The sequence below is a fragment of the Oryctolagus cuniculus genome, chromosome 9, assembly GCF_051225735.1.
Source record: "Oryctolagus cuniculus isolate XC-2025 breed Fujian yellow rabbit chromosome 9, ASM5122573v1, whole genome shotgun sequence".
Classification (NCBI taxonomy): domain Eukaryota; kingdom Metazoa; phylum Chordata; class Mammalia; order Lagomorpha; family Leporidae; genus Oryctolagus; species Oryctolagus cuniculus.
The window spans coordinates 29,824,526-29,842,056 of record NC_142875.1 but is presented as its reverse complement, the minus strand read 5'-3'; the positions used below and the strand labels follow the sequence as shown (position 1 = coordinate 29,842,056).

At 37.9% G+C, this 17,531-nt stretch overlaps 1 pseudogene; it reads right to left on the bottom strand.

The window, feature by feature from the left end:
* Positions 1-17,531, bottom strand: part of LOC149124534 (long-chain fatty acid transport protein 3 pseudogene) — a 165,943-nt pseudogene that overhangs the window by 126,501 nt on the left and 21,911 nt on the right.

Below are 17,531 nucleotides of genomic sequence, written 5' to 3'. Positions count from 1 at the left end.
CTTCTCAAATCTGGTTCACTCCTCAAATGCTTCCAATAGCCAGGGCAGGGACAGGCAATGCTACAAGCTCAGATCTTAACTAGAGTCTCCCACATGAGTGTCAGGGACACAAGTACACAGGCTATTACCTGGAGCCTCCTAGTTTGCACATGAACTTAAAGCTGAAATCAGCAGTGGAGCCAGGACTTGAACATAGTCACTCCAAAATGGAATCAGGGCATATCAAATAGCATGTTAATCACTTCATCAAATACTTGCCACTATGCTGTCTCCATAACAATTATTTTATTACTTTAGAAAATAATTTTATACAACATTTTTAGCATTTTTAACATTTTATAAAAACATGTAATTTTGTCATTTTTCCAAAATTTTGAGAATGTAAAGGGAACTCTTAAATATGAAGACTAATATATATTTGAAAATGATTTTTTTTTAAATTTTATTTATTTATTTATTTATTTATTGACAGGCAGAGTAGACAGTGAGAGAGACAGAGAGAAAGGTCTTCCTTTGCCGTTGGTTCACCCTCCAATGGCCGCCATGGCCGGCGCACCGCGCTGATCCGATGGCAGGAGCCAGGTGCTTATCCTGGTCTCCCATGGGGTGCAGAGTCCAAGCACTTGGGCCATCCTCCACTGCACTCCCAGGCCACAGCAGAGAGCTGGCCTGGAAGAGGGGCAACCGGGACAGAATCCGGCGCCCCAACCGGGACTAGAACCCGCTGTGCTGGCGCTGCAAGGCGGAGGATTAGCATATTGAGCCAAGGCACCGGCCTGAAAATAAAATATTTGCCTTGTACTTTCTTAAGAATTGTTTGAGGCCAGCACTATGGCATAGTGGATAAAGCTGCAGCATGAAGTGCAAGACCCAGCTGCTCCACTTCCAATCCATCTCTCTGCTATGGCCTGGGAAAGCAGTAGAAGATAGCGCAAGCCCTTGGGCCCTGCACCCATGTGGGAGACCCAGGGAAAGGTCCCGGCTCCTGGCTTTAGATCGACCCAGCTCCTGCTATTGTCATCTGGGGAGTGAAACAGTGGATGGAAGATATTTCTCTCTCTCTTCCTCTCTTCATCTCTCTCTCTCTCTCTCTCTCTCTCTGCCTCTGGCTCTCTTTCAAATAAATCAACAAATAAATCTGTAAACAAATAAACATAAAAGATTGGTTTGCTTATTCATTTGAAAGGCAAAATGACAGAGAGAGTAAGACAGAGAAAGAGATCATCCATCTATTCGTTTATGCCCCAGTGCTAGCAAGAGCAGGCATGGGCCAAGCCTAAGACAAGACCCAGGAACTCCATTGGGGTCTCCCACAGAGTGAAGGCAGCACAGGCATTGGGCCGTTTTCCACTGCCTTCACAGGCATATTAACAGAAAAGTTGGATCAGAAGAGGAACAGTGGCGATTCCAACTGACTCTGATAGAGAATACCAGTATTGCAATCTTCAGCCTCTGTTGAGCCACAAAGCTGCCCACTGACTTAGATTTTCCAAGATCTTCAGTCCAGTGATTTCTGTTAGGTTGGCACCATCTCATTTTAGATACTGAGAAACAGGAGTTGTAGGAAAAATAATTCTTCCACCATGTGGCTGCAGAAGACATAAAACACATCTGAAAAAGAATATATGAGTAGTTCATTTTACCTCAGTCCGAGGAATGAGACTGCAAACCAGAATTTGTTCAGTGTTTGTTACTTGAACTAAATTGCATTTTTAAAATTTTTGTTTCCCAGGCAGAGTTAGACAGTGAGAGAGAGAGACAGAGAAAGAGTTATAGACAGTGAGAGAGAGACAGAGAGAAAGGTCTTCCTTCCATTGGTTCACTCCCCTATCCTCCGCTGCCCTCCTGGGCCACAGCAGAGAGCTGGACTGGAAGAAGAGCGACTAGGACTAGTACCAGGTGCCCCAACCGGGACTAGAACCTGGGGTGCCAGCGCTGCAGGCAGAGGATCAGTCAAGTGAGCCACGACGCCAGCCCTAAATTGCTTTTTTATACACAATGTCTTCAAAACATTCATGGAAAATATATATTATAAAAGAAGTATGCATAGTTTTCAATTTTTGCATCATAATAAATGTATATTTTAATCATTATTTATGAAAAGTTTTGGAAATCATGCAATCTTAAGTAAATAGTTCAATAAATTTCAAAATATGAGCAACAATGCATATACAAATTTATGAGTTTTTAACATTGATATGAGTGAAAAAAAGAATTAATGTATTTATGTTTATTTATAAGTAATCATCAAAAAGGTTTTCTAAATGTGTATTATAAAAAAAAAAGCTGCATGGATTTAAAATTTTTTCACCAGAATAATCATTTTTCATTCTATTTTCCATGAATTTTTTGAGGTATTCTCATATAAGTAGTTATTTTACAAATGCAAATAAGTCATATGGTATTCTAAAATAGATATAATGTAAACTAGAGCAGCCACTATGGAAAGGATTATGGAGATATTTTTTTAAAAAAGTAAAATAGAACTGCCATGTGATCCACCAGTCCTACTGCTGGGTATATCCCCAGAAGACATTAAATCCTTTTAGGCATACCTACTCCACCATATTCATTGCAGCACTGTTCACAATATCCAAGATATAAAATCAAATCACATGTCCATTATCAGGTGAATGATAAACTACTCAAAAACAATGGAATATTACTCAGTCACAAAAAATGAATGAAATCTGGACTTTTGCAGCAAAATGGATGTGATTTGAGAAGATTATGCTGAGTGAAATAAACCAGACACAGAACAACAAATATTACATGTTGTCCCTCATTTGTGGAATAAAAAAATAAAAATGAAAGTACTCAATCTGGATACAGAATGACAATTGCTGTTTGCTGAGAGGAGTGGTAAGGATAGAGGACTTTGGCTTAAAAATAGGGAAATGTGCATGGTTTAAAGACTGAAAAATATATCATACTATATAAGATATTAATATAAAGGGAAACTGGGGCTGGCACCGCGGCTCACTAGGCTAATCCTCCACCTTGTGGCGCTGGCACACCGGGTTCTAGTCCCGGTAGGAGCACCGGAGTCTGTCCCGGTTGCCCCTCTTCCAGGCCAGCTCTCTGCTGTGGCCAGGGAGTGCAGTGGAGGATGGCCCAAGTGCTTGGGCCCTGCACCCCATGGGAGACCAGGAGAAGCACCTGGCTCCTGCCATCGATCAGCGTGGTGCGCTGGCCGCAGCGGCCATTGGAGGGTGAACCAACGGCAAAGACCTTTCTGTCTCTCTCTCTCTCACTATCCACTCCGCCTGTAAAAAAAAAAAAAAAAAAAAAAAAAAAAAGGAAACTGTGTGTGTGGTACATTACAAATGTCCTACTTATTGTTACTTGAATTAACAAGAAAAAAAAAACTGACTCTGTAAGTACATGGCAAGGTGTCCAATATAAGATGAAAATTTCTTACGTCTTCTGAGAATCATCTATAATAACAGACAGACATCTTCAACATATCATAATGGGAAGACTTTTCTCATGGAACTTTTATTGTAAGGAAACAAATGTAATGTAAGAAATAAAAGTATTTTCATTTATCTGACACAGTTTCACAAACTGCAATAACCAAAAGTGTTAACTGAGCATTTCTGAAAATATTTCTTCCCACAACCTGCCCAGGTAAAGTGATTCAGAATATTTAAAATATTATTTGTAACTGTCCTCTTGCAGCTTAAAAACAATTTCAAAGTGTTAAATTCTCCAAAATACGCATAATTCACACTTTCATCTCCTCCAAAATGTCCTAGCTCTAACTTTTGGAAGACTGGTATTTAGCCTTATGAAAATATAATAATACATACAGAATATGCCTAGGTTTCTGCTAAAATATGTTTTTTTATAAGAATAAGGGACCGCTTTTAAGGGTCAGATTACTAAGAGATGAAGTTCAGCTAAGATACTACTATATTTGTTTAAGAAATTGAGGACTCATGAGAGGATTTGTATGGCCCACCTTTAGACATTATGAACATTTGAGGAGTGCATCAGCAGATGGGTGCTATCTCTCTCTATCTCTTTCTCTTTTGGTACCTCTATCTCTGCCTCTCAAATAAATAAAATAAAAATATATTTTAAAAAGTAAGCTATTTGAGGGGGACACAGAAAATTGCTGAAATATAATTTGTAAGTGAAATGAAAAAATTATAAATGAGCATTCTTATTAATAAAGACCAAATAAATTACAGAATATATGTGCAATCCAAATCTAAGGAGAAATTTGTAAATGCAAAGACATACTTTCTTATGTAATAGAACATGTATGCTTGATTAGTTTGCTGAATTACAGCAAAAAATGCATAACCTGATATCATTTTTAATTTTTTGCTATCAATGTTGGTTTTATCACAGTGTTATTCAATCCAATTAAAGATAAAGAGGGCCATTGTTCTAGAATACCAATACCCTTACAGTTTTATGAACTCTGCCTCTATTTGAGATGAGCAGTGATACAAAGTGTAGTATTACCACCCAGAGTAGGGAACATTATCTCATTTAGGTCTTATAGCATAGAACAAGTGGACATAATTTCTGTTAGACAGACATTAACAACACTTAGGCCACTGTCGAAGAAAGCTTGTGGTTCTCTAGCTGGGAGTCACCCCTATGCACTGATGTTGTGGCTCTTACCTTTAAGATGAAACTTTGCCTTGACTGAACTCACACTTTGCTTCCAAGAGCTGTGAAAGGCAAGAGTGAGGCAGCCACCTGAGCTCACTGCAGAGTTCCCCTGCAAGCTTTCATGTATTCCAAAGTCTTCCCAAAGTCATAAACACCTTCATTCTCTAAAGATATCCGTGTTTCAGGAAAATGCCTCAGGGTTTTGCAGACTATTTTCTTTTGATCCTATGGTAGAATTGATTAGGTGATACTTCTATCACAACAGAATTCCACCAACATTTATTGTCATGCTCAGGCTAGCTGCCCATGGTGGGTCAGCTGAGGCTTTGCCTGTGTCTTCTTTATCCTGAAATAAAAGATGAGAGAAGGAACATACTCCATCTGTACATCGTACTAGAGGATGAAAAAAGAAAAGAAAGACAGGGTTTGGGTGGGTCTCATTTGGGCAATATTTGTTTAAAGATGTAGGCCTCAGACTAATGCATATCATAGCACACTGATTTGTCCATATTTTGTGACAAAGTTCCACAAACATAAAAGGATGAGACATGAAATCTTACAGGTGGTTTCCAAGAGATCAAAATTTAGGTATTCATCAAATGGCACATTAACTACTCAATATATTATTATGGGATTGTACCCTAAATATCATGCCTGACTTCTAGCCAGATTTCTTGTCTCCGACGAAATGAGAAAAAAACTGTCACTTATAAGTTAAATTATGTGTAATTTTAATTTTTTCTTGTATAAGTCATCATGATTTGTTTTAAATGAAAGAACAAAAAAGAATGAATGATTGTTACTGTTTTTTTCTGACTATATTTGATTTATTTGCAAGGTGGACACCTTGACTATCGGTGAATATACAAATATGGGTAACAAATAGCCAAAATTAAAATTTCATAATATCATCTTACTACATATACAGTGATAATATGTGAAAAATTGAGAATAACAATGAAGGTATGAGATGACAATGTTATGTATTTTTGCACGTTCATTGTTATAATTAGTAATGATTTCAGATATATTTAAACTCAAAAAGAAAAGAAAATGAATAAGGTAAAAAAAGCAATGAAGAACAAAGGAAACAATGAATAAATGAAAGAAATATAATGAATAATAATAGCATAGCAGTGAGTTCTAATTCAACCTTTATAATATAGCCATATTTTATAAAAACAATACTGAATCTTTATGAATTCCTTTTTTAGCATAATTATTTTAATTTATTGAATTTACGCAATGAGTCTCATAACAATGTTTTCTCTTACCTCAGTTTCTACCGCTTTTCAGCAATTAAATATAAATTTTAAAATATGGAAAAAAGAATATGAAATATTGGGACTGAGGTTTTGGCTTAACTGATTACATTGCCATCTGTGATGCCAGCATCCTCTGTTGTCATGTTTTCATGTCTGGCTATTCCATTTCGAATCCAGCTCCCTATTAATGCACCTGGAAAAGCAGCAGACAATGACCCAAATGCTTAAGCCCCATGACCCGCCTGGGAGACTTGGGTGAAGCTCCTGCCTCCTGGGTTAGCCCTAGCCCAGTTTCAGCTGTTGTGGCCATTTGAGGAGTGAATAAGAAGATAGAAGAGCACTCTCTCACCCTCTCTCTGTGTCTCTCTGTCTCTCTCTCTCTCTAATTCTGCCTTTCTAATCCATAAATTTTAAAAAAAAAGAACATTAACTATGTTACAGGCATTTACTTACATTAAATGTCAGACAGGTTTTTTTCCAACTTCCATGATAGATTCATAAATGGGAAAACTAAACCTAAAAGAGATACAATAGATGAGAAAACTAAAATTAAAACACATTGTAATAACTTGTCCAAGATCACTACCTCAAATTTGGTGCAAGTATTAATCAACTCAAATCTTCAAAACATACAATTTTTCTACAAAACTTCATTTGTCATGTATTTTTATTTTTTAATAAAACAAAGTTTTTCCCTTGTAAATTTATACAATGGGGAAAATCTATTGACCAAATATTAATTATGATGAATAACATGCACACAGAAGGCACATGAGGTCATTAGAAAACGTGTCTTTTTATCAATTTTGATTCCAGTACTTGAAGGGCCCAAAACTTCCACTTTATTTTAATTTGGAATATGTGGTCATTGTGAAATGTTATTTTCTGATATCAATATTTTTGTATTCTTTTGGAAGTAGAGCTTAACTCTATTTATAGAAAGAATGTCTTACACACTGCTCAAATGCACAGTAGGTGTTGAAATAGATGCAATCAAGGGATAAGAGTTTGGAAAATCAGTGATCTAAATACAGTACAATAGCTGTGACCAGCACCCCCTCAAGAAAAATCCCTTATTTTTTAAATAGAGCCAAAGTATTTTTAAAGAGACTAACTTTAAATCAAAAGAGAGAACAATATTAATAAAACATCACAAAGCAGTAAATTTTACCTGACTGAAAATGTAAACTTTAGTGAGAAAATGGTAGGATAAAATACATCTGCTATAAAAATCACCCTTGAAATATCTTTTAACATTTTCATCCAAATTCCTAACTCATTTTCCAATTAATATATCTTGAATAAGTCCTTAATATCACAAAAGTTAAGGGACTGAAATATTAGCATTTCACTGCTATATAATTTATTTTATTTAGCATTTAATAGTTATTCATCAATAGTTCTATTTGGCTGTCTTCCAAGTCAACATTAGTTCTCTTTCAAACTAAATTTAAAATAATTGTATATATTCCCATATGTTTACTAGTTTTACATAATGTTCTTATCTTAAACTTTAAATTATGTCCCTATTAAGTCCAACTTCTACAAGATATTGTTCACCTTTATTTCATTCCCTGGGACTTACCATTATTTTCTCCTTGTTCATTATCCACATTAGAATTTAGAGGTATTGCACACACTAGCTTGAGTGTTATTATGTTTATGCTGAATGATGCTTAGTTGATGTACCATAAAATACTAATCATAAATGGCAAGCTATCAAATGTTCACATTTACCAGCATTCTAAAGGGAGCAATGGAAGTTTTCATCTCATATAATGACATTTTAAATGATGCTTCATTGTGTAAACATATCAATAAAGTAAAATCTTGCAACTATGTTCCAAAGTCTACTAAGCCTAAGGGAAATGAAACAAATTAATGGAAAATTATAGAGGTTAACAACATGGGGGAAGGCACAAATTATATTCCAAAAGATATAAAATATAAAGAACTAGTGACATTGGCATCAGGTACCAGGCAACACTTGTGGCTGTTTTTCCAGACATTGAGTCACATGTAGCTTAAATGAAGAGTATGTGAATCTTTCCCCCTCTACTCTATTTAATGCAAGTCTTCTTGGACCTGAAATTGTATCAGCTGATAATGATATATCTTCTTTTTAAATGTGCATGCCCCTCCTCAATATATATATTCAATCGAACAAACAATAATAACTTGATTTCAAAGCAGGTTATTTATTCAACATTAAAGCAAAAATAGATATTAATTCTTTCTGTTATGGGTAAAGAAAAAATACTAACAAATTTAAATTCTTACTGAGTATACAATAACTCCAGCTATCTTCTTAGTGCTCATCAGCTATGATGATACATATTCCAGCTATGATGATACAGATTTTTACATATACTGTCTCAAAATGTATCTAGGCATTAGAAATAGGTACTGTTATTGGACCTATTTATAAATCAGAAAACTGGAGCTCCAGAGATATTAGCTTTCTAAAAGTGACAATAAATGAGGGTCAGGGTCAGAATTTGATTTGTTCTTTGACTCCAGAGACTGACCACTTACTATTGTAATACATGGATCTGTGGATCCATCTAATGAGAGAGCCAAGTAATGAGGCAAAATAATCAATATAAGGAATACGTGTTTGCCTCTTACTGGGGCTGGAAGCAATTACATTGTTTGTTCTTTTGTTCCCTAGAGAAATATTTACTTTCTACCAATATTTGCCATCTCTTGTACAATGATAACTGAAAGATAAAAATTTATTCTACTAAATTAGCTGTGCCATAATCTAGTAATTACTTTTACAATTAAGTATCTTAATTCATGACTATTTCATTAACTAACATAAACGTCTTTGGTGTTAAACTTAGTTCAAATTGCAAGTGCAGATAGGAACATATAAAGAAAAAGATATGTGAGGTGACTCCTACTCCAAGGAAGGTATACAATATAAAAAGCATTAAAGAGGACTGAGACAGAAACACAAAAGACTTAATGTAGGCCAGGGTCAGAATTTGACCTGTTGAAGGAAAGTAACTTTGTAGAAAAATTTTAAGGCATAGAATTGATCAAGATCTCGTTAACAATGGGTACTTTTTTATAGGAGTGAAACCCTACATACTGCCACGTCCCACTGGGAACTACACCAATCTAGAAGCATTATGATGAAAATAAATCAGTCAGATGGAGTACAAGTATGAAGACATTATAAGTAGGACGTCTGGTACAGTAGAGGTACATATCAAAAAGCAAGTTTCAAGTAAAGGGAGTGTAGGAAACCCAATTTCATCATCTTAGCTTAATGTTTCCTCCATTAAATATAGAGCATCATTCTGCTCCTAACAGGCAAGAGAGGAATTGTCTCTGTAGAACTTATTTCTGTACATTGTGCACCCAAAATATAGCTATGAAAGGAAAAAGTAGAAATTTAAATAGTTAAATATATTGGATATTGTCGCTCCCCGTCATCGTGGAGGAACGACACGGGACCCTGCGCTGTTCTTTCGTCTGCTCGGCCCTCCCCGGGTTTGCTGCTGGTTCCTCCCGGGTTGGCTACCGACCCTTCCACCTCCGTGGAAGGGCAGTTCCCCCTGGCCACATTCCCCACTTCCGCAGGGGAGCGGCACACCGCCGGCCGGCTTTCTCGGGGGCTGCACGGGTTCCCTTAGATGTTCCCCATAGATGTTCCCTGGTGCATGCCGTCTCTCTCCTCCTTTATAGTCCTCCTCCGCCAATCCCAACTCGGCTGCCCACACGCCGAGTACGCTGCTCTCCTCCAATCAGGAGCAAGTCCTACAGTTTATTAGCTGAACTGGAGGCAGCTGTGCGGAAGCTGTTTATTTCTCTCCCAGCGCCATATTGTGGGAGAGCAGATGCATAGAATAAGTCTTAATTCCAGTAACTCAGTCTAGTCCGGTTTGCTCCCCACAGATCCCCCTTTCTTTTTATTTTTGGCGTTGATACGCGCCTGTCTTCGGTGTCCCGCGGCACACACTCTGCTCTACTTGCTAGAGTTGCCACAGGCTCTTACAAGTCCTATCCATCAGGCAAACCGAATCCGGGTCCTCTCTTCGCCATGTTGTGAGGAGGTTTTTAGGCACTGATGCATGCCTGTGTTCAGTGCCCTGCAGCGCATGCTCTACTCTGCTAGAACTGCCCGCAGGTGCTTACAAAACCTATCAGGCAAACCGAATCCAAGCCTTCTCATTGCCGTATTGTGGGGGAGACTTATTAGTGTTGGTTTGTGCCTATCTTCGGTGACCTGCAGCTCATGCTTTGGTCGAGCTGCTTGCTGGCGCTTACCGCCTTAAATCAGGCAGACCGAATCCAAGCCTCCTAATTGTTGTATCATGGGGAAGCCTTACTGATGTTAATTCGTGCCTGTCTTCGGTGACCTGCGGCGCATAAGCTGCTAGCCGCCCAGGTGCTCATCGCCTCACTTAATCAGGCAGACCGAATCCAAGCTCTCACATTGCAGTGTTGTGGGGAGGCCTTTCTATTTTTCTATTTCTCTATCTCCGGGCATTCCTATTTCTCCCATTTTACTTCTGTCTGCCAACATTCCCATTTCTCTCATTTTACTTCTAAACTTTTGTTTCTCTTATCCCTGCGGCTTTCCGGTGCCCGCCCCGAGGCTGCTTCTCGGCACCCGCCCCGAGGCTGCTTCCCGGCTCTGAGCCGCTTCAGCCCGCGCCTCTCTCATCTGCGCGGCTTCCCGGCTTTGCGCGGCTTGGCTTCGCGCGCTCCGCGGTCTCCACGCCCTTCGCGTCTGCACCACGGCCTCACGCCAGCCCCGTTCCCTATCTATTCACGCCCCGTGCTCTCTCTGCACGCGGCGGCTTCCGCGAGTAACACAGCGTAGCTTACGTGTCCGCCACTAGCATTCAATCTAAGTTCCCCGGGCTAGCCTGGCGAATTCAACCCAGCATACGTCTCCGCCCCACGGTTTGGCTTCCCGTCCTTTGCTCCCCGGGCTAATCAGACGGATCCCAATCTGGCTTACGTTTCAGCTTCTGGTTTCAACTTTTCGCCCCCTATTCCCGGGCTAACTTGAGAACCCCAAAGTGGCTTTCGTATCCGCCTCGGCCTGCACTCGCGGCTTCATTTTCCCTAACATTTTTCTCTACCCGGTATGTTTCCCCAAGTTTTCTTCCAACAATATTCCTCCCTCATTTCTCCTGGTCTCTCCCCACAGTCCGCATCCGAGTCTGTTTGTTCTAGCTTTCACTTTCGCTTTCGACCTTAGAGATTTCTCCCAGCTTCCCCCCGTAGTCCGTATCCGAGTCTATGCCTAGGCTTTCAATAGCTTCTTCCGGCACCCTTTTCGTCCGGCTTTTCCCTAGGCTGTTTGCTAGTCTCTCTCTCTGGTATTTTCCTGCTTCTTCCCGTTTCTTTCCCTCCTAAGTTTCCCATCCGTTCTAGGTTTCCTATCCGAGTCACGGCACCATTATGTCGCTCCCCCTCATCGTGGAGGAACGACACGGGACCCTGCGCTGTTCTTTCGTCTGCTCGGCCCTCCCCGGGTTTGCTGCTGGTTCCTCCCGGGTTGGCTACCGACCCTTCCACCTCCGTGGAAGGGCAGTTCCCCCTGGCCACATTCCCCACTTCCGCAGGGGAGCGGCACACCGCCGGCCGGCTTTCTCGGGGGCTGCACGGGTTCCCTTAGATGTTCCCCATAGATGTTCCCTGGTGCATGCCGTCTCTCTCCTCCTTTATAGTCCTCCTCCGCCAATCCCAACTCGGCTGCCCACACGCCGAGTACGCTGCTCTCCTCCAATCAGGAGCAAGTCCTACAGTTTATTAGCTGAACTGGAGGCAGCTGTGCGGAAGCTGTTTATTTCTCTCCCAGCGCCATATTGTGGGAGAGCAGATGCATAGAATAAGTCTTAATTCCAGTAACTCAGTCTAGTCCGGTTTGCTCCCCACAGGATATGCAGTCAGGATCAAAGAAAAACAAAGAGATAGAATAGTGCCATTCATTTCAAAATGTGATGTTGCCAAAGCTATGCTTCAAATATTTTTGTCAATAAAGGATGGCAGTATAGTTGTCTTCTGGTATTCATTGGGAACTATTTCCACCTCACCACTACCTGTCCCCTCAAAGATCAACTCTACAGATGTGTAAGTCTTTTATGTAAAAAGGTATAGTATTCACATGTAAACTATGCACAGTCCCCATATACTCTAAATCATTTCAATTGCTTATAATATATGATACAAACATTGTAAGTAGTTGTGATGTCATATTGCTTATGAATTAATGACACATGAAATATTGACATAATTTATCAAGTTTTTTCAACCCATAGTTCTTGGATTCCTTCGATGTGTAAGACACATAGATCGTGGACCAATTTTATATGAATTTGGATCACCATAATCATCTATCTGATCCTCTACATACTTCCTGTTGATAAGGGGAGAGATGCCAAAATTAATTTTGAAAAAAGACTAGTTGTCCAAAGTAAAGTTATTCTTCTAGTGTAGACTCAGAATATCTGCCTGAAATGATTTTATGTGTAACTGAAAATGAAATTTTGAAATGTTTTTCTTAATCTATATTATTTTTTCCTTTATTAATCTTTTTATTTTTTCTTATTTATATGAAAGAGTTACACAGAGAGAGAAGGAGAGTCAGAGAGAGAGGGAGAAAGAGAGAGAGAGAGAGGTCTACCATCTGCTGGTTCACTCCCCAATTGGCTGCAATGGCCAGAGCTCTGCCGATCCGAAGCCAGGAGCCAGGAGCTTCTTCCAGGTCTCCTATGTGGGTATAGGGGCCCAAAGACTTGGGCCATCTTTTACTGCTTTCCGAGGCCATGGCAGAGAGCTGGATTGGAAGTGGGACTCAAACAAGCTACCATATGGGATGCCAGCACTGCAGGTGGTGGTTTTACCCTCTATGCCACAGCACTGGCCTCTCCTTTATTAATCTTACATGTGAAATTAGAACACAGCAGTGTATACACGTGATTTTGCTTCAGCTAAATGGAAAGGGATGTTGAGTAGTTCTATTGAAGGAGCTAAGTCTTTGGATTTTTTAAAAAGTAGGATACCCGTAAGACTTGGGGTATACACAGAGTCTATATTTAGAAGTGCTAAAAGAGGTACACTTGTTTAATTAGCAGGTCATTAGGCTTCAGTGTCTTTCAGGTTGTAAGCATGATCATAACCAGGAAAAATAGTAAAGCCTACTGACAACAAATCAGTTGAGGAAAAGCAACATTGGTAGAAATACATACTTTTGGAGCACTTTAGATGTTTCTTACATGGCCAGCCATTATCTTTATTCAGATCACCTTTCCAGAAAGGGGCTTACGTAAAATTTTAATTTCCATATGACTAAAAAGGGAAGGGATTCTGTAGCTGACATTTTAATGCATTAACAAAAACTTGATAATACAATGGAATTTATAACCATTTTATATACAATATTGTATAATCCTGGCAATAGATTATTTGAGTAATGCTCTCTTGTCATGGTTAACAATTTATCTTAATTGTGAGTTTCACTGGAAGATTTAATGAGACCAAATTCAATAGGGAGACATACCAGGGGAGAATGCTTTGGCCTATTTTATAATATGCCTTTAGCTTTATATCAGTCTTGACAACTGCATAACTATCTTGATGCACCTAGAAAAAGTGTATTTAGTGGGCTCATCTACAAACCCCTCGTGTTAGGAATATATGTTTCATTTTAGGAAGAAAGAATATATAATTATAGAATTGGGATTCTCCATTACTCCACTGATTTTCTGAACCTAACTGTGCTATCATCAAATACAAAGGGGACTTCAGGAAAGAATATTAATTGGAGACTATTATTAACATAAATAAAAATGAAAATGATTACAGATAGTACTATCAAGTAATGTATAACAAAAACCAAACAAACAAAATTAATTCCCAGCAATGAAGTTAATGAAGCAAATAAACTTTATTGTATAGGAAACTACAAAATATAATTAAGAAAAACTTAATATATATTTAAAGAATAATATGGACTATTAATTAATTTTGTGCATTAAAATTAATAATATGAAGATTTTCATTTTCCCTAAACTATTCCATATCTTGAATGAAATACCAGTCAAGTCTCATCTCGATTTTTACAGAAATTGTCAAGCTATTTCTAAAATTCATATAGAAATAGTAATAGCCAGGACTTATAGAAAAACTTAAAGCAAGAGGAAAAAGAGCTGAGGATGTATAATACCAGATATCAATAAATATTCTTTGTTTTCCATTTGAGCCACATCAACCCCTGTCCTAATGTACATGATGGTAATTACACTTATTAATACTATAGTGTTTATTATAAATTTGCTAAGAAAGCACAAATACAGTGGTTAATGTGTGATTAACATTATTTTAATCTATTTCTGTTAATAATTTTCAAAGCATACATATATGTCAAATCATCATATTTTACACCTTGAATATATGCAATTTTATTTATCATTATACCTTACTAAAAAGGAAATATCTGTAATTAACCTGGAGTAAGTTAAATGATATTATAATAACACAATATAGAGAACTCAGCAAATAGCAGATAACAATTTGGAAATAAATTTTATGGAATCACTCTTTTGAACAAATTTTCTTGAGAGTCTCCATTGATTGAAATGGTCAAAACATTCAGAGACCTCTACAGTAAGCCAGGACACTGACTACTGCTATTTTCATCCCCTCATGTTTAATATTTGTTGGGGCTGGATCTTGGTCTGAAGGGTTTCTGCGCCTTCTCTTGCTCCATTCAAGTTCACCTTCGTATCTGTGAAGATGTGTATATGTGTGTGTGTCTGTGTGTGTGTTCAGAGGATATTTTATCACTGAAGAACACTAGAAATCACGTATGCGCTTAATCTATGTACTATAATGCACCTTATTAAGGCAGATCAAGCATTTTAGTTAGAATAATGGAAATTCAATTTTAAAAAAGATCATTGAAATTGACCTATTATCAATATCTGACCTACCTATAAGAAGAAATTATTATATTTGATGTATCTGCCATTAATGGCATATCATCTCTGTTTTATAAGGAATTATAAAATGACATTTAATATAAATATACTTTGAATTATATTTTCTACCTTCTGTTTTAATTTCCAATACTGTTATCAGAATCTCTTTATCAGTACCTATCATAATTATCTATATTTTTTGATAATATATGATATGGAAGGGAGACAGAAAATAAAAGTAGATTATGTTGTTCATGGGATTCGAAAACAGCCTATTAATCATACTGGAAAATTTTGACTGCTCAGAATGCCACTTATTTGTTCTTGTTCATTATTGCTTTCAAGTAATTCATGCTTATAAGAAGCATAATTTATAAATTAGAAAACTTCTTAAAGTATTTGTAGATACTGTATTTGGTGATAGAAAAGAACAAACTAATTTGTCTCAAAGATTTTAAATAAGAGAGTCCAGTATATTATATATTTTAAATATGCCATTAAAATTGCTTCCAGGCTACTAGCCAACCCATTTACCAGAGACAAGAGTTCATGGAATTAATTAAGAAATCAGCAATCTTGGGGGAAAAGCAGACATCTTCAGTCTCAAAATGAATTTCCCAATCTTCAAGTTAGCTGGAGGACTTAAGAAGGCAGCACACAGGAGGGTCAGGAGCAAGGGGAACAAAGGACAGGCTGAGTTGCATTTTAGGCTCTGACCAGGCACTGCAGGGCTGTTGGAGTCATAGTGGTTCCTGTCAGCCTATAGCCATATAAATACAGTCTTCTAGTCTGCTCTCTGGGATACTTGGGATTACTTTGCAATGTCAGTCAACTTTCTCCAGGTCCGTTTCTAGCATTCCCAAGCAAGCATTATTTAACAGTTGAGTTGAACATACACTGTAATAATCATAATATCAGCAGTTAGCTTTTGATAATGAGAATGTATAAAATAAAGGAAGATACATTTATTAAAGTTGCAATTATAATACTTAAATGTTAGAAAATGGGGAGCTAGAGTTGTTGTATAGCAGGCTAAGCTTCCACTTGCAATGTCAACATTCCACATAAGAATTCCAATTCAAGTCCTCTACGCCCTGTTAATGTTCGCAGAAAGGCAATGAAGTTAGTCTGAGTACTTGGGCCCTGCATTTCATGTGGGAGACCAGGATGGAGTTCCTGGCTCCTGACTTTGTCCTGGCTGAGACTTGTCTGCTGTAGCCAACGAGGGAGTGAATCAGTGTATGCAAACTCTTTCTACATCTCCCTCGCTTTCAGTTGCTCTGTCTCAAATAAATATATGAAAACATTTTTAAGCTTAGAAGACATTTTGCAGATCACAATATCTTTTCACATCATGTATTAGCTTTCTATCGCTGCTGAAATAAATCATCACAAATTTAGTGAATTAAAAGAATATCAATTTATTATCGCATGAATCAGAAATCTGGCATGACTTACTAGCGTTCATTTCCTAGTCTCACAAGATCAAAATCAAGTTGCCAACACATTGGGATAGTATCTAGAGGATCTGAGGAAGAATCTTCCAAGGTCTTGGGAGTTTTTTATAGCTGTAGGACCTGTGTTCCTATTTCTGTAATATCTAGCCGGTGTATCCGGCAGCAGCCCAGGGCCACCTGAATTCCTCCTTAAGTTACCCCTCTAATTTCAAAAGAAATAGAGCATATTGACTCCTCCTGCTTTAAATCTCTCTAATTTTTCCATCAGTCAGCAGCTGGGGAAAGAATTCTACTTTCAAATTAAGTGATTGGATCAGGTCAATATAAGGATTAATGTTGCTAAAATCAGTTGATTTATGTTTAGCGTAATATAATCACAAGAGTGATGTCACCTTCACAGGTTCCAGGGGTCAGAATGCGTTGCCTTAAAGGGTGGAGAGGACACATTCTGTCTACCGCACAGAGATTACATGTGAACCTGTGATTATAATTATGATTTTATAATTATTACTAAACTGCTTTGTGAGCCACAGATTGAAGTAACTTTTACAAACTCTCATAGTTTATAATGAGGTTACCTAGTTATTGAATCAGTGACCTTTGCATAAATGTACTTCTCTTTCCAACAAATGAGCTAACTATATAAAAAAGTGGAAAACATGAACATTCCCAGGATTAATACACAGCTACTAGGTTGTGTTTTTGCCAAATAGGAAGGAAGAAACACAATGCTATCATATAATCAAAGTCAGAAATGCTCAATTTATATTTGTCCGGGTATTTTGTAAGAAACAACAGCCATTATGCATAAAAAATTGGTTTGACCCAGGAATGATCACATACAAAATAACTTTCAGAACATTACTTGGAATTATTATTGCAGTCGTCTTCTGCTCTCTGCCTGCACTGACCAATGGGGCAGTCCTGCCTCTCTCGGATTTGAGCACTCAAAGTTATGCCAACAAATACTTAAAGCATGAAAGAAAGATACTGAAATATTAATACGAAAAAAGAAATGCAGAATATTTTATTAATAATTGCATAATTATTACGTGGTTAATAATGTTTAAGCTAACTTAAATGAAATTAACTCTACCTGATATTTTTAGCTATTTTTAATGGGGTTTCTTGAAAAAGGTTAATGATGTGTCAGTCTCACAACTTCAATTTGTTGAGCAGCAGTGATCTCAACCAAGGTACCCAGAAAAAGTTTTCAGGCCATCATACGTTATAAC